Below are 18,563 nucleotides of genomic sequence, written 5' to 3' on the forward strand. Positions count from 1 at the left end.
TCTTTTGCACGTAGGGAGTTCCCCAGTTACATCCTGGTGATAGATCAGTGCTCTGCCTCAGAACTTACCAGTGGAAAGAGTTGCTTCTCTGTTGTGCTCTAGGGCTTGGTGAACCCTAACAGTTACCTGACCAATATTAACATGTTGATCTGGAAAACTTAATGATGCCATAATTTTCAGAAATTCTCAAACATCATCTTGAATAAGAGATGTTGATTTGCTGGCATGACTAACGTTACAGGCATTATGGATTATCAGCATTCTTCATTATTCTTGGACACTGCACTCATACCACCCAGTGGGGAGTAACCAAGTAGCTGCAGGATGACAACAGAGCATGTTTTGGGGAAACTGAAACCTATATGGCAGACACTCAACAGATGACTTCTGGCAGCCAAACAACACTTGCCCTAAATCACGACTACATACTGCGTTCGAAGCATCTGCAACAGCCAAGGGAGAGGGAACGTTACCAAGCGTGGAGATGCAAGAAGATCAAAGACATCATATTCTGGACCTGCAAACACATCCACCCACATGGCGGTCATCACACTAGCCTTGATATTAGAGGGTTTGGGAGGAGTGAGATAGTTTTACGTTTCTTTAAGGAAAGGTCAGAAGACATCCAACAAATACTGGAGGAGGCACTGAGTTGCTTGTTATGGTCTGTGGACACAGCAGTGCTAGCACACATACTCGGTAGGGTTGTGGTTTTTTTCAGTATGGGGCTGTGAATGTTGTAACTCTTTTCACTGATTTTTAAACAGACGAGTGAATTTCACTTCACCAGCTCTTCATTAATATGCTCTGTACATTACCATTGTTTTGTACAAACTTGCAAGTATGATTTCATTCTGGAAGAAATATCAGCGATGTCAAAGTTTTTTTCCCCATACACTGTTGGAGAGAATATTCATAATGCAAGCCTGGATTTTTATGCTTTCTGTCTTCATTTAAAAATGTTTCTGAACTTGGGCTCTTGCTACAGATGAAACATTTTAATGCCATGACCAGAGACCACTGTCTATATTTACAGGATTTACAACACATGCTTTGTTTATTTCTGTCAAAGGATAAGCTTTGGCCGTATAGTATATCTTTGGGTTACATTTGAAAAAAATAATTATTTTCCTAAAAGTGCAAACAATAAGGAACCAAAACAAGGGAAAAACATTTCTCAGAATCTTTGAGCTTTTGGCAATGTAATAAAGCTGTCAGTGACTGCGCCTGGCCTCCCTTTCTGATGACTGCTGGGGAATCTGGGGGAATGCAGTGCAAAAGCTCCAAGGAAAAACTTGAATTCAAGGGGATCAAAAGCAGCTGAGCTCCCATGGGCAGCTGATTCTGCTCCCACATGAAAAAAAGCCAAAGCAACAAGTATTTCTACTCCTACTGAGAGTTCTTCAGACACTGAAAAACCATGGCTGCTGACCTTTGAGGCTACTGCAGATGAAGAAGCGTGCCAAAAAGGGAGGGAGATACAAGACAAATAGCAGCTTTCCTAGGGCTTGCTTTCCAACAATAATGTTTGTTCATTATCTCCATGAGCTGCCCCAGCAGCCCCTATATTAGAGGGCTCTGCTCACCACGTGAGCTTCTTTTCTGTCAGCTCCCAGAACCACTGAGCTCCTCATCGTTTCACAAGTCACTGAGAAGCCATCCTTCACGACTACATTCTCCCCATCTTTCAGAAACATCCTATGATCCAGAATTGCCTTTCTCCTGTTTCTCAGAGGTTTCCGTAAGATTAACGTCTCTCCTTCTTCTCTCCCTACCTTCCCTTCATTCTTTGCTGCATACAAACTGCTGAGCTGCAGAACGTAGCAGCGTGTGCTTCAAGTATATATACAACAATATCCGCATATAGCAATAATCATCTCCAACCTGTTCCCCACTGCTTGGCCTCCACAACAGCAAAGTCACATTCATAAGACCTTCTCACAAGAACTCAACAAGACAGAGACTAATGTTTTTCAATAGAGCAGTACTTTCTACCATTTTAGTAGCTAGAGTACTGAAATCTGCTCAAGAAGCCAGGATATAGGCAGTATGGTTTTAAAATATTCCCACCTGGCTACAGCACTTTTTGTATGCGTTATTCATAGTACTCTATGCTGCCCCTGCAAAAATCATCAGATCTCATTTTCATGAATGCTGTTTTGTAATGCCTTAAGTATTTAAGCAGTTAACCATCCTGGTGCCTCATTAATACCATTATATTGTTGTCTATTGTTACAATTTGCTATTTTTAGTAAATCTGCACTGATAAGAAATGTCTTGCTAAAATTAATTCCACTAAGAATCCAGACTTACAAACTGAATTCATTGCTTAGTCAAAATTTAGTATTTACTTGATAACAGAGCCATAGAATGATTTGCTCAAATGATATTTATGCATTAAGTATTATTTTATGAGTCTATGTCACAGGCACACAACCCTGAATTATGCTAAATGGAGTGAGAGGAATTGTATGTTGAGACAGGTGAAAAAGTCAGCAAGCAAGCCAAAACCTGAAGGCACAAGGGAAAAGAGGCAGGTTTTCAGTCTGAGCATCCCATTTGCAGAGGTGGTATCTTAACTAATACGAAGCAGAAGAAAATGAAAAGCGAGGACAAGCTGTGGCTAGCTGTTGTAAGGCATGTAGATCTCATTCACCATATACAGCTGCTAGTTTGAACACATTAGATTTTTACCCCGGGGGAAAAAAAAAAAAAAAAAAAAAGTATTTATCAGCAAAGGTCACTAGTTCACATGTGCCCAAGGCAACATCACACCCATTTTACAAAAATATATAAATAAATATCAGGTCTATGGTACAGCTAGAGACATGAGGGTTCAAGGGAAAGAGAGAAGACAGTTTTGTTTTAAGGGTGAGGAGACTTTTTCTTCTATTTTGTTCTATGCCTTCAAAATACCTAAACATTTTGCATCTCTGATCATCTAAGTATGCAATGGCAATAATTTTCATGAGCACAAACACACAATTTCTCACCAGTCTGAGCAGCAACTTTGATGAAATTCTAAGTTTCCAGGAGAGAAACTGGCCAGCTACAAAGGCAGAAGATGGCACATTCGGGTCAATCTGTACCGAGTCACAACTAGATGTCAAGGGTAGTTTCTGTAGAGTCTTGGTCAGGCTTCTGTGCATGAAAGAGCTGGAGGCTGCTAGGCACAGCTGGGCTAGCAGCTGGTGGCCGAGTAACACTTCTGTATCCTCACATCCACCGGCTGCTTCTGCTGCGAAGGGCAGACGGACGCTGGCACCCCATGCCCATGCGCTGTCTAGACCTTCACCGTCAGATGTGGACAGCTCACGGCTGGTAGTTCAGCTTGTGCTTTCCGGGAGCCCATCTTCAGGTCCTATTTAATACAGCATTACGCAGCTGCCTCTGTGTTTCACCACCTCAGCGACTCCTCCAAAAGCCTCTACGAGCAGGCTCTAGGCATCTTGGACAGCAGACAACGCTGCGCATCGCAAAGCATCCAGCCAGGACCCGGAGAAGGGAGCGTGGCACACGACTGCATTGGAGAGCGTGCGTGCTCGCTAGGTGCGCGGCTCCTCGCAGCATGCAAGCCCAAAGGAAGAGAATTTGGCCGCGCACCAGCATTTTAATCAAGGAAGTGACATCCATTTACCACAGGGCAGAAAGTAAACAGCACGGTCAGTTGGGGCAGGGTGCAAAACAGCGCAGGAAAAAGCTGGAGTGAGGCCAGAACAGTTCGGAACAGAGACAACCACACACAGCTTAACTGAAATGCAACACGTTATCATGTTAAATTATTGCCGATTCCAAGAGAAGCCAAAATGCCACAGTAATTCCTCTAGTTATATTTTACCGTCATGCAAACAAAGACCCTTCTATACTGCTATAACTGTTTTACAATGGAATAAACCAACTGCACGGTAAGCCCTAAGAAAGACTGCTTTAAGAGAGGAAAATTAAGTATCAATCAAATAACTGAAAAGAATGCAAGGAGTACTCTAAGATCAATTTACAGCTTTCTCGGTGTTTATCAGCATGCTAAGTTACAAGCAATCTTCAGGCTGGCTACTTTCTGGAGCCAATGCTAGCGGTCAGTTTGTTAGAAGGTGTAACAGTAGCTCCTCAGTGAAAGCACCTATGCTTAGTGAATCAATCCCCCTAGCACTGGACAAGCATAAGGGATCCAAGCTTCAAGCACCTCTTTGAAACTCGAGGTCTGGAATTTTCATTTTAAAATTGAGAAAATGTTTTTATAAATCTGTTCGATTTATGCAGCATTGCACAGGAAGTTAATTCCCAGGTCAGAAGCAAACTCTCCCTTGACTCCCTTGCGCCTGAATTCAAACTCAATGCTCACCCACTTTTTTCCAACTATTTAGCTCTGGGAAACAATTTGCTTTTACTCATTTCAATGGGAAGAGCCTGGAAATCCTGTTTTGTTTTAAAAAGGAACTGGGCACCTGGAGTGTATACTATTTCAGTATAAATTGTTTATTTTGACCCAAAATTGCACTTTATCTATTGAGAAATATTTAGATTAAAAGTTCTTCTTGCTATTAATTGCAGTAAAGTCTCTAGACATTTGCCAAGATGAAAATTTTACAAAAGTTTGCTTTTTCCTTTGCAATGCAAGGATGTTCTTTCAGTAAGTTAACATACATGAAAAACCCTAGTGATTAATGAAATCATGTTACTAGATTTAGACAACTACTTATCTTACCCCGTCTATCTTAATTCCTTAGTCCCATACCTCTCCGTTCCTCTCTCCTGCTATGCTGAAAAACAAAAAAATCTAGAGCACTATCTCACCCTAGTATGTCATATTCATCACCAAGACAAAATTGAGACAGCTGTAATATATAGCATAAACTAAGTTAGTAAGAAGAAAGAAAACTCTGCAGAAGTAGGATACCAAAATACTTAATTTTGTTACTATTCCCACCTTCCTAGCATCCTTGGTGGGTATTACGCATGTCTCTCCTCTTTGTCCCCCATACAAAACCAACAGTAGAAGTGGAAGCTCTCTCAAAAATTTAGCGAACAACAGTCCAGAAATCCTAGATTATTACATACCATTTCAACCACTGCTTTTCATTATGGGAAAAAGGCTGATGCTGGCTTGCGCTCTGAAATATTTTTGCTGTTCATTCACATCATTGCAGTCATACTTGGATTTAGTTTCAAGCCAGCTCATTTTGTCAAGCAATGGGTAGCTGCTAAAATTACAATAGCAGTATATAGCTGTAAATCAATAAAAGAAAACCTGAAAATTTAAACAACTGCATCACTTTCCTAATCTAGCTCCATTCAAGGGAGGTCCATTCCGTACTCTCCATACTTCTACTCAAGCCCACCTAACTCACTCTACTGCAGCAGTCATGTGGCAATAACTGGGTGAGGCTAGTTGGATCTGTGCCCACCTGAAACCCAGAACTGGTCTCCAAAGGCATAGCTTGATTTTCTCAGGGAGCCCTCCTCCTCACACCACAAATACCTTCCTCCTTTCTGCAAATTCTATGTTACCCATAATAGAAACTTATTCAAAGTAAGTTTCTGCTGCTCTGCAGAGGACTGCTATGAACTTCTGCATTCAGCTATAAACGAGCAAAAGGAGTTCCAGTTTTACCCAGTATTATATCAGAGGAACAGCTTTGAGCCACCCCAGCTTTCAAAAAGTAAAATGCTGGTCACTTGGATGGCGTTATTTGTACCCCATCCTAAACGGGGGAATGCAGGGAGCTGGAGAAGGCAGAGGAACAAGATAGCTTCACTTGAAGCAAGCATTTCAGGTTGTATTTTCATCATATCACCACAGCTCCCATTTCAAATAAAAAGAGATCAAGCTATTTCTGTTGAAATCCTTGGCCAAAGAGACCTATGATGACAGCTACACATCTTGTTCCATTAATGATGGGAGGTTTCTCTCCAACTGAATAAATCACATTTATCAACAGTTAATCCTTGGATTGAAATAAATTTATGTAGGCATTTGAACTGAAAAACAGAAGCATTACTCAACTCATATATCCTCTAGCTTATGAAAATCTTATTCTGAATCTATGGATGCAGAGTCAGAATACAGTAAGTTAAGATGCTTCTCACTACAAATTATGTAGTGCTTTCTCACATACAAATTACAAAGTGATGTGCGTAGAAATTCCTTATTCCATATGGCATACTAAGCATATGTACAAGGATTTGGAGAGACGAGGTATTCTCTGAAGCAGCTGTTTCCAACATAGGGACAGTTATAAACACAACAGTAAGTCTTACAGCGTTATTCATCCAATACCTGAGCTTGTACTAGAGGTTGCACTAGATCAGCATTCAAAAATCACATGAAATTCCTTTGAAATTGGAATTGCAATTGAAACCAATATTCTAAAGACTTTGTGCTATCATTGTTTCCTGGACACTTGGAGTCAAGAGTGTTTGCTGATAAGATAGAAAGCGTAGAATTTCTAACTATGCCAGTGGAAACACTCTAAATTACTTTTCATGCCAAGTTTGGGAATTACATTTTAAACATTAAACTTCTTAATCTGTTTTTGGAAATCAAAAAAAGAGAGAGACTCAAAATTTTTCAAAAACATCTCACACTTGAAGGATATACTCTTTTCTTATTTCATGAACCAGAAGTAGAAAAATAAGTTAAAACACAAGGAATTCATATATGCAGAAAAATGCATGTCCAAATCCATGATACCGCAATAAAATTGCATATGACAGAAAAACGTGTAGACTGGCAGGCAAACTCCAATCTGTTTCTCTGCAGACTAAAAAGATATTTATTTTATTTGGCTAGGTTAAAAAAGATTTGAATGTAGATAATTTAGGCACATTATAACATGTATGAACAGTACAAACTCATTCCTTATCTATGTTTATTCCAAAATAACCTGAATTCAAATCCAAACTAGATGCTGAAATAGAAAAAATGCAATTGCAAATTATCTACATCAGTAGGCATGTACTCACTCTCATCACATCTAAAGCAGTCCAAAAATTCTTCTCTCAGGTTGCAGAAATACTCCCAAGTTTGTCAGCAGTTATAGAAATGTGTGTCCAGAATATTGGGCACTGAAAAGAGGCAAGCCTGGACACTAATTTTATTACTGAGGCAGCAAAGAATAATAGAATTGAAAAGTCAGTTCATTTACAGCTTAGTCATCTCACCTGTGGACGAGAAAAAAACACTCCACCCTCATTTGTGATAAGCTCTTATAGGTGAAAGTAAGAGACTGACTTTGGAGGTATACTCTTAAAGCTTTTCCATAAATACTAGATACCATTTTAGGGCCAAACAATATCAATTTAGCACTGAAGCATTTGAAATTCAAGTTTGCTTACATGCAGTTCTGCAACAAAGGCTTCAGAACTGAAGGAAAGTTCAAGCCTTATCCAGAACTTGCCATGAACTACTTTCTAACTTTCATAAGACGGATGTTGTGAAAAAGTCCATTTCCCAAACTGTCTACAGTAAAATACATTTGTTTCTAGAGCTGAAAGAGTCTCAGTTGGTGACTTTACCACTGCCCTTTTCAGTTGCCATACCCCTCTTCTTCCTCCAGCCTCAGTCTCCACAGAGCATTAAGGACCAGTAACCCACAAATGCTGCGGCTTGGAGCCTTGGCTTTATTCAAACTGGAAAGTCAAGAAACCCAGTAAGCACACAGTCCAGTATTTTTATTTACTAAGTTGAAAAACAACATCCCCAGAAGATACCTACCTAATCAATGGAAACCACTCTCTTACAAGGAAATATTTCTGCAACTAAAGCCGGGACAAAAAAAAGCAGGCTCATTTTCCTTGTTGTATAGCCTCTATACATATAGCATGGCAGAAAATGGAAATGTTGTATCAAGTATCTATGCAACGCGCCAAAAGAGGCACAATCCAGTGCATGGTTCTTGGTCCCAGTTCTCCTGAAATCACTGGAATATATGTTGTATACTGATGAAAGCAAAAAGTCAGGACTGTCAAATGTGAAACGATTGTTGGATCTGACCTGCTTAAGCTCAGTTCCAAAAGACTGAGAGGACACCAGGTAAAGCAAGCTTCAAATGGCCTCTAAAGACATGCCTCTCATGGATTCCATACCTACACCGTGGAAAGGAAATTTCTCAGCTATGGCCCAAGACAACGAGCAGACTAGGTTTGCATTTCAGTTCACAGCTTTTGGCAAGCCCAACCATTCAAACATCATGAGTCGGTGCTCCAGAAATCATTGAGTTTTATAAACCAGTATTTTTTTTTTGCCTTTTTTTTTTCTTTCAGTCTATGCAGGGATCATTAAATTTTCATTTTGCTTCTCTAACTGTGAGGAACACTTCCCCCACCCCCCAAGTTTGTTTGCTTTGTAAAAAAAAAAAATCTCATGTTATACTGTAAGGTCTGGTGTCGGGGCATTAAGAAAAAACATACCAATTATCGTGGAAGTTGGGAACAGATATTGTGCTGCCTTGTACTTTCACACAGCCCTTGAACAACAGGGAATACTTTTTTTAATTAAACCTCAAAATATCTTCATTTCTGTGCGCAGCTTCCAAACAAATAAGTTATCTGTTGTTCCAGCACAAAAAGCAGACATCACTTCTGCTGCTATGTTCCCTGTTACATTATAGTTTTGGCCAATAGCCTCTTAACATCAACATGAACTTTCTTCCATTTTGAATTCTCCTTTTCTCCGTTCAGAAGTTCAGCAGAAACGACCCCATTTTTGATTAGCACACAAAATCTTCATATCAATTATTCAGTTTTTTAAAAAGAAAGATTGAAGTTCAACAAATTCTATAGGACAATGACTCTCAGATAGTAATGGGATATATAATAAGGAACAATTCTGGGTAAGGATTTCAGCATTGTTTCAGTTTCTAGTTCTATTACTGATGGAACATTTTGTCTTTTAATAAAATTGTCATTGACAAATTTGTTATTGACAAAAAAGACATTCTTGGTACTTGAAAAAAAAAATAACACCTTAAGGAGGCAGCATGCTATCAAGTAATTGCTCTTTGGAAAAAAATCTAGGATTTCAGATTTCAAATACTTGTCAATGTTGTAAAATTCTCCTTTTATGTAAAAGGTCAGAAGGCTTGCTAAAAATTTTATGCTATTTCCTGCATAATTAGGGACTAAAGCTGATCAGTCAAGTATACAGTAGGTAGTAATAGTTTATATCCTTTTCTTCACATCTGGTTTTATTATGGAAGCTTTTAAGAACTATGGATTTGCATTACAAATTTACATTCAAATTTGCATCCATTATTCCAGGCTGGACAATAAAAGCCTTAAGCTTTTCTTATTAGGAATCACATCCCTAAGTAAAAACTAACTTTAGACTTCCATAATAGTATCTTACCAAGTTACTTCAGTTTTGACAGGACACCACTTAGAAAACACTGACGAATAGACAGGGCTCATTCCAAGCGCTATCAGCTTACTTGACTTGGACAAAGTGAAGCCTTTCATGAATTAAGCTCGGGTTCAGCCTACACTCCGGTGGATGAAAAGGTTTCATTATGTGCAGTGGAAGAACACGTTGTTTGAAAATGTGATACAAATACTGGCGTTTAGCATAATTTCAGTTCAACTTTTACTAAAAGGGTAAAACTGTATTAAATATGTTATTTAACCACCTCTAAAATACACTCTGAAAATCTTTAAATAGGTTTGCACCCACTGAAGAGCACATAGATGGTATCAGTACCATCTAGGGCTATCAGATCAAGCTGCCCGCAGATTTAAGATGTCTCTCAAAACAGGTGCTGGCAGCTAAAAAGAAATTTTTGCCAGTACTTTGTTTCTAAATGCATTATTTTTCTATATACAAGTAGTCATGTACTAGTGCTTTGAATTCCAACATTTTCTGCGTACATTTTGCGAGCACCTCAATTCTTTTGAAACTTCAGCAGCAAGCCAAAAAGTGTATTTTCAGGAACTTCTTCACTCAATGACAGTCACCTTATTTCCACTGCAGTCTGTGATGTCTCATCAAGTCAGCAGAGCAAGAGACAAGGAGCAAGAGATATAAATAACAACAGAAAAGAAAAGCAAGAACAAGAAGTTAGTCAAGAGCAGGGCATTGATTTGATTTTGTTTTCATCAAATGCCTGCCTCAACTCCTTCTCCCTTCCCTCCAGCAGGAGAGAAACCCCTGTGATAAACAGGCTCTTTGACAAGATCTCACTGGTCTCACCAGAGCGCTGTGCACAAGAAGATACGCAGCAGTGACCCGGACTAGAAGCTGGCTAACCGTACGAGGTATAGCGAGCACCTGCAGAAGATCTGGCGAGGAGTCAGTGACCGCCAGAGTAGGTGACAGCGGGCCCAGAGCATGAGGCTGCCCACTGACCCAGGTCCCGTTAGAACCAGGCACGCATGCTCTGCCTACAGCGTCTAGCCTCTTCCCAGGCAGTAGTCTCTCACGGTTAGCATGGCTATGATAAGGAAAAGGAGCTCTAGTAGCTTTTAGGGGCCCTTAGGAATCACGAGGTAGGGGGAGTCCTGCCTGCGTGTCCGACCTGTGCCTGCAGCAGCCTCCTGCCAGCACCCCCTCCCGCGCCTCCCGGGTCTCCCCGGTCAGCTCGGAGCGCAAGTCCTTTATTAAATCTGTCCTGTTTAATTCCCCACAAACTTTGAGTGTCTCCCTCCACCGGTATCCGACCCTCTCTTGCTTATCTTGTGGTCACACGAGGAAGTAAGCGATCACATGCAATAACTGATAAGCCGCTCTATTCAAGAAACGTATAGTAGGTTTTAGGCAAGCAACAGCTTCCGACGTGAAGAAACTTGCCTTCTGAACGCCAAGCACATAAATCACTCAATATATAAACACCAGCTTCAACTTCTGGTTTTTGGATTGTACAGTCAAAAGGGACCTTGAAATCTACACTTTATTTGGATTCCGAAAAATAAACTGTTTCCAAACTATTTTGTAATGCTTGTGCAATGGCCTCAAGACAGACAGTAATTTAGACAGCTGTGTGACTAGTCACAGAAGCTGCATTTTTAGAAATATCCCTTCTCTGGAACAATTGAAACTTTCTCCAGCACGAAGTCCACACACAGAGAGCAGTGTTTCCCAGCAAACATCTAACAGTTTCATTATTGTTTAACTACCAAAAAACAGCTCCAACAATCTATCAAGCTTGACATTTCATCCGTCTCTGCCGCTAACCGAGAATACTAGGCATATATAGGAAGCGATTCAAGGATTCAATAAGAAAAATTATTTTGTTAACCCAAACAGAGAAACTGTTTCTCTTCCTTTAACGATTAATTTACTCTTTTGAAAACCTGTTCAGGAAACCAAGGCCTGTTTCTCCTCTAAGTTACAAAACCCAAGTATCGATCAAAAAAGAAATCTGCTTTGTTAGGTGAATAAAAGCTTCATTTTAAGAAAAGTATAAACCGCATTCTGAGGTAATCCTATATAGGAGGGATTCATCACAGCGACACTAGCAGCACTATCGGTTGCAGCTCGAGCCCAGCTGCGACCGCTGCATCGCAGCAGGCGACACAGTGGCGCATTCACCTGCTGCCGCCGGCCCTGCCGCCCCAGGAGCGCCGCTGCTCAGCCGGTTTCCAAAGGGCTGCGGCTTGGCAAAGCTCCGAAGCAGCATCAACAGGATCATGGAAAAAAAAAAAAGATGAATGCCTGACACAACTGTGCCGATTCTGTCCTCAAACATGCTGCCACCTAAATCTGCTCACAAGAAATTACTCGTCCGAGTGATCCTAGCAACTCCCAGACGTAGCTGGGAGAATGAAACGTAGAAGCCATCTCCTGATGCCAGCAGTGACTGCCTTCGAGCAGGACACCGACATCAACGAGAAGTGGTATCACATTAGTTTGAGCCTCAGGTGCAGTAGTATGGTATTTTCTCATTTGGGGAGTAAGCTAAACCAATATAAACTCACTCCCACAGAAAGTGGCTTTGATTAACCTATGCTACTCTTGACATTGCAATTTGAAATTATCCCAGTGTAACTTTTAATAATACACATAACGCCCAAAAGAGCAATCTTTCTGCAACAGTAGTTACAACATAACAAGTTATTCCCGAAAGAGATCATTTTAAATTTGCCCATTTAGAAATACCTCTTCACCTAAGTCTAAAGGAAAAAAAATAAAGCAGACACTATTTAGAAATATTATTTTGAGCATATCCCACAACCTGTTGAATATAAAAGCAGAAGGAGCAGAAAAAAATTGTCATTAATATTTTAGTCTACACTGAAATATATCATGGAAATTCCTATTTGAAAATTATCTGACACAGAAGCCAGAGGGTAGTTCTGTTACAGAAAGAAGTGTAATTGATATATTGGAGTAAAGTGAAAACCTCAAGAGCAATTAATTTGAAGAATTCATGAAGAATAAACAGTTGTCTTCCGAGACACAATTCTTTTTAAAGACTTGAAAGTCCCTAATGTGAAAATAAATTCAGACAGCCAAGCAGGGTTTTCAGAAGTTAGAATGATGAGTCGTCTCTCTGTTCTGAAGAAACAGACTGAGAAAGTAAGGAGAAACTGATAAAAAAAATGAGTTACTGATCTGACAGGGTCATATCCTGTTTCTTAAAGAAAACAGCACTTCCACAACCTTGCAGAGTTCTTTAAAGCCTGAGTAACTGAGGAGGGAAGGACGTACCGCCGGACAGTCAGAAGAACGCTCTGAACACACAGCCAGTTCTATTTCCGAGGTCAGTTCAGCACGTGATGCAATTCTCCCACCCTTTGGTTTTCCCCATCTGTGAAATGGAGATTATGCTTATTCATCCCTGCAAAGTGCTCTGCGCTCTCTGAATGCCAGCTGGTATAGGTTCAAAGTACTAATTTCTGGCTTCTCGTAATGATTCTCAGTGGGAAGCAGAGGAAAATAAGCATGACACAGGGAAGGTACTTTCAGAAGACTCCTGATGGGAATATCTTGGGGGACCAGGAGGCTGGCTAGGGCTTCACAGTGGCAGAAGGCCATTGAGAGAGGGCTGGAGGAGCACTGGCCCCACAGAAATACAATTAGGAACCGAATGCAAAGTGCAGACACATCAGTAGCCATCGAGCTGCAGCAGCACAAAACATGCCATAGCATTGACTGTAATGCTTCCCTGAGAAGTTAGATTGATACTGAAGCTCTCAGCCCAAGCCAGACTGCTAGCAGTATTCAAGATAAGGAACTTACAGCCATGCTAAGCTTGTAGTCAGAGCCTAGATTACAGAGAAGTACTAAGGTCCCTCATGTTTTTACTACTGCATACCAATAGCTACTCTGTCCTTGACCCACAGTAGTTCATATACAGTTGTGTCCAAAAAAGGCGACATGCTCACACCAAATTATTTGCATCTCACATTATCCTTCTTCCAGTAAAGTGTTTTATGAATCCCTATCTTCCCTTTCATTCTTGAGTACTACAGACTTGGTTCATCGGCACATGTCTTTTCTCTTCTACATCTAACTTCTCATCTGTTGATCAGGTTCAATAATCTTCAGGACTAATCAAAGGCTTTAGGAAAGAGACACACTGAGAGTATTCTGTATACATTAGAAAATGCACTGCTCCTGTAAGAGATGGAAAGGTAGCCTAAACAAACATAAGCTTTCCTACATGTATTACCGTGAAAGCAACACTCGCTAGATAAGGACAGCATTTACCAGACTAGACACGAGACCCAAAGTTGCAGTACTGGGTCAAATGCACAGTCTTCCTCCCGCCACATCCTGCCTCCAGCACAGCTCCTGTGAGTCAGAGGTAGGTAGGGTGATACAAGAACACCGCAACATACCACTGTGTGAAAATCTGCTTACACTCCTCCACCAAGAAAAAGTTGGTTCAAAGTCTAAAGCACAAGTTTTAGTATCCCTCTATATATAGCACTGTACATTCAACTCAAATCAATCTCTACCATGATTGGAGAGTTTAACAATGTCAGTAATTTATTATAAACAACAAACCATGGTACAAAGTTGCATAACTAAAGTGAAAGTTACATATTTACATATTCTCACCTCCCCCCTTAAAAAAAAAAAAAAAAAAAGACATACTAAAGTCAACCACAATAAAGAGAAAACTGAAGGCCTGGAGTAAGAAAGGCTTCGGTCATAAACACAGGCTCAACTAGCAGACCACCATATATATATATATTTATATATTATTATTTTGCACACTTATTAGATAGTATTGCATTCTATTCTAATTTTATTTGGAATCATAACAGCCTAATTACAAGTACTTTCCAGTCAGGAAGACTAGCCCTCACTGCAAGCCAGCCTACTTTTACTATCCTACTACTAAACATAATATTTAAAAACAGCTTTAGAAGTATTTAATTTCAACAAAAACTTGAGCAATTAAACATTTATCCACAAACACCAATGTCAAGGCAATCAGCTTTTAATTAAGTCCTATTGCTACCAACTGAGGGGACATGCAAACCACAATGTCCTACAGCTGGCCTGAGTGTACGCTAGGATCCACATAAGCAGAGAGAATTACCCTTAATGGAAAACAGGACAATAGCCTAAGTTTAACTATTTTGTTTCATTAAACCCAACTGTTCTATCTATTATGTTTACAGAAGCAAGGATCTCTAAGAATGAATACCATTCTTCCTCCCCACCACTATTAATGCAAAAACATGTTAAAGAAGTAACAGTATTGATGGGGGAGAGGGGTGCGGGGAAGGAAGCAATTGCCCAGAATTCATAAGAAACAACATTTAAAAGTGATCACTTTGATTTTTACTTCTTAGTTCTGAAAAAATAAGGTAGTAAAGGAAATGGTGACATGAGGTAAACACTATTTTTTCTGTTTGTTTCATGGTATCAGGCACGTGCCTTAATCATTTTGGAGCTCATATTTAAATAAAATCCATTTAAAATAAATAAATAAAACCCATTGCATTTTAACCATGCAAAAATGCCAACTAAAGTGACATTGTACCTTTCATTCGCTATCCTAATGAAATGGAAAACAAAAAGAAAGCATTTTTTAAACCCACTGGCTCTTTACTGATATTGCGATCAGGTTAGAAAGAACAGAAAACTGCCAGGAGTTCCCACACTGCTGCAAAGCAGATCTCCAAAGAGAATGCCCAAGACTTACTGCAATTCCCAGAGACGATATGGTCTGTGCCAGAGAGGAGGAAGTAACACACACAGCTCGAACAAACACAACAAACAAAACGTTTATAAATGTCTCTACAAATTAAACATTACCTCGAACATTTCTTAAGTTAAGGACCATAAAACTAAACCATTCCTATCTAAGCTTTAATATTTTACTTATCTCTGCGGTATCTCAGTAAGCTTGGCCAGCCCCACCGTACTTGAAAACACAGGAACTATCAAGTGCAGCAGCCCATCTATCACACACTCATAGTGTTGAACACGTTCATCCTCAGGTATTTTGCCAAATAAGCATCTGATCTGTATAGGCTCAGATCAGACTCAGTGCATGTTCTCGATGCACAGAACTTACCTTTATCAACCTGCAATCAAGTACTGAAATACTGGTAAGAAGCTGATTAGACGATATGCCAACAGTTTCTCTACAGGAAACACCTTGACCAGTTTACAGGAACAAACTGTTCTCAAGAACATTTGGAGTACTTTTATTTTCTCAACTGCAACGTGACTCCTTTTGCCTTCTGTGGCACTATCATAGCTTTCACTTTGTTACGTGTCCCTGATTTTGACGCAGAAGCAGAGCAAAGTTACTCATCAAGAAAACAACTTAGGTCCTTCCCACCAAGGAATTGGCACCCGAGGAACACCGCCATCACCCCGACGAAGCAGTCCCTTGGATGTGATAAAAGGCAAATAAGAAACTCCAAATTTAAGCAAAGAACTAAACCAAAGGTTGGCACGTATCCAGAATTTCTCAGTTTTCATAGCATTCCAAGCAGAATAACCTACTAACCCTCAGAGTCCCTTTGGGAGCACAGCTCGGAAGAAAAAGGAGCTTCCAACGAGCGCTCTCTGAACGAGAGAGAAGAGGCTGCACCTGCGTCCCCCGGCCAGGCCCTGCCCCACCTCACGGAGGGCCCCCACAACCCCAGGAGGGGCGCTTCGCCCCACCTCCCCGAACCCAGGCCCCCGCAGCCTTCCCCAGGGCTGGGCAGCCCCGCGGCCTCACACCACGGCCCCCGCGCCTGACAACACCCCCACGCCTCGGCACCCCCCACACCTGACCCCTGCTGAGCTGCCTGAGGGCCCCCACGTCAGGCTGCGCCCCCTCACCACTGCCCCACACGCCCAAACCTCGGCAGCCCCCCCCAACTCTGTCCTCCCTGAACACAGGCAGCCCCTACAGCCTCCTACCCCCCAAGCCCTGGCTGCCCCCCCACAGCCCCATGTCCCCCCACAGCCTCCTACCACCCAAGCCCTGGCTGCCCCCCACAGCCCCATGTCCCCCCAAGCCCTGCCTGCCCCCCATGGCCCCATATCCCCCCACAGCCTCCTACCCCCCAAGCCCTGGCTGCCCCCCACCAGCCCCATGTCCCCCCACAGCCTCCTACCACCCAAGCCCTGGCTGCCCCCCACAGCCCCATGTCCCCCCAAGCCCTGCCTGCCCCCCATGGCCCCATATCCCCCCACAGCCTCCTACCCCCCAAGCCCTGGCTGCCCCCCACCAGCCCCATGTCCCCCCACAGCCTCCTACCTCCCAAGCCCTGGCTGCCCCCCACAGCCCCGTATCCCCCCAAGCCCTGCCTGCCCCCTATGGCCCCATATCCCCCCACGGCCTCCTACCCCCCAAGCCCTGGCTGCCCCCCACCAGCCCCATGTCCCCCCACAGCCTCCTACCACCCAAGCCCTGGCTGCCCCCCACCAGCCCCATGTCCCCCCACAGCCTCCTACCCCCCAAGCCCTGGCTGCCCCCCACCAGCCCCATGTCCCCCCACAGCCTCCTACCTCCCAAGCCCTGGCTGCCCCCCACAGCCCCATATCCCCCCCAAGCCCTGCCTGCCCCCCATGGCCCCATATCCCCCCACGGCCTCCTACCCCCCAAGCCCTGGCTGCTCCCCACCAGCCCCATGTCCCCCCACAGCCTCCTACCTCCCAAGCCCTGGCTGCCTCCCACGGCCCCAGGTGCCCCCCTCAAGCCTCGGCTGCCCCCCGGCGCCCTCACCTGTCCCCACGGCAGCCCCGTCCCGGCGCAGGGAGGCGGCGGCGTCGCCAGGCCGCGGCCGCGGGGCCGCCCCAGCGCTGCGCTCCGCGCCGCGGCGGCGGCGCTATGGCAACTGCCCGCCCCGCCGGCGGCCGGCCACCGAGCGGCCGCCCAGAGCGGCCGCCACCATAGAGCGCCGAGCTAGAGAGCGCCGCGGCGGCGCGGCCCACCCCCACCCCCTCCTGGCGGCGCGGCGGTTTCGCGTGCGCCCTCCAGCGGCCGAAAGAGGGAGGGCAGCGCCGCCCGCGGGGGCGCGGCGGTTCCCGGAGGCCGCGAGTTCGAATCCCCCTCCCGGCAGCGCGAGCGGCCAGCCCCGACACTGACCGTGTCCCCGTGTCCTGCTGCCTCCACCAGGGCAGAACTGCATAGCCATGGGTGGCTGATAAATACACAGGTACATACGGATATATATATGCACACACACATGTATTTATAAATACATATGTATTTATAATACATATATACACAGAGATATAAATATACTGTGTATATATATATGTATTATATGTATGTATTTTATACATTGCATCCATGCAAACTGTTCCTCAGCACTGAGGGGCATTTCCCCTGCTAGGGGTCACCTGGTCTCCCCCATAGCTTCCCTGGGACTGGTTTTATTATCCCGCTCAAGGCCTTTTTTGGGGCTGTTTCAGGAACAGACGGTAGCGGGGGAGAGGGGATCTCCTCTCGCGTTCTGGCACAGCGCAGCCTGCTTTGCAGGGAGGAGGTTGCACAGCGGGGGCTGCAGAACAGGAGCTGGCGCCTGTCTGTGCGTGGAAGAGAAAGGCTCCTTTGGGGTATTTCAGGCAGATGCTCTTTTCAGCTTAAATTTATTATGCAAACTCAGGGCAAACTGTCTTGAGCTAAGAAGTCAAGTTTTTCCCGATCTGGTAACAGACTGCCGGCGCCCGAACCGCTGCGCCGCGTCTCCGCGCCCGGCCCCTGCGGCACGCCGTCCCTGCCGCCGCGCAGCCGGAGGCGCAGGACGGCGCCCTCGCCTCGCCGCCGGGCCCCGGCTCACGCCACCCCCGCCACGACACTCCCTAACGGGGAAGAAAACTCCAGCAGTTGCAATTAGCTAATTACCAGGTCGAAGACGCTGTGCCCGAACGCTGCAGGCCTGCCGGCCGGGGGAGCACAGGCCATGGGGGCCCCCCCCAGGCCATGTGGGCCGCGCCGCCCCCCCCCGGGCCCACGCGGGCCGATTGGGGCCACGCCGCCCCCCGCCCCGGGCCCACGCGGGCCGACGGGGGCCACGCCGCCCCCCGCCCGGGCCCACGCGGGCCGACGGGGGCCACGCCGCCCCCCGCCCCGGGCCCACGCGGGCCGACAGGGGCCACGCCGCCCCCCCCCTCCGGGCCCACACGGGCCGATTGGGGCCATGCCGCCCCCCCCCCCCGGGCCCAC

The 18,563-nt window shown here is 44.3% G+C and overlaps 1 protein-coding gene across 7 annotated transcripts in view; it reads right to left on the reverse strand.

The window, feature by feature from the left end:
• The window catches only part of RFFL (ring finger and FYVE like domain containing E3 ubiquitin protein ligase), a 31,376-nt gene extending 14,172 nt beyond the window's left edge, over nucleotides 1–17,204 (reverse strand). For 2 of the 7 annotated variants that reach the window (XM_062592686.1, XM_062592680.1), the window contains exon 1: nucleotides 17,118–17,204. The gene's annotated coding sequence lies outside the window, so the exon portion shown is untranslated. Of the gene's footprint in view, nucleotides 1–2,993; nucleotides 3,752–6,963; nucleotides 6,980–9,346; nucleotides 9,966–15,467; nucleotides 15,788–17,117 lie in introns of those variants that run through there. The other 5 variants (XM_062592682.1, XM_062592683.1, XM_062592685.1 and 2 more) reach the window with 5 other exon arrangements.
• Between the last annotated feature and the right edge of the window lie 1,359 nt (nucleotides 17,205–18,563).

The sequence above is a fragment of the Rhea pennata genome, chromosome 20 (assembly GCF_028389875.1).
Source record: "Rhea pennata isolate bPtePen1 chromosome 20, bPtePen1.pri, whole genome shotgun sequence".
Taxonomy (NCBI): domain Eukaryota; kingdom Metazoa; phylum Chordata; class Aves; order Rheiformes; family Rheidae; genus Rhea; species Rhea pennata.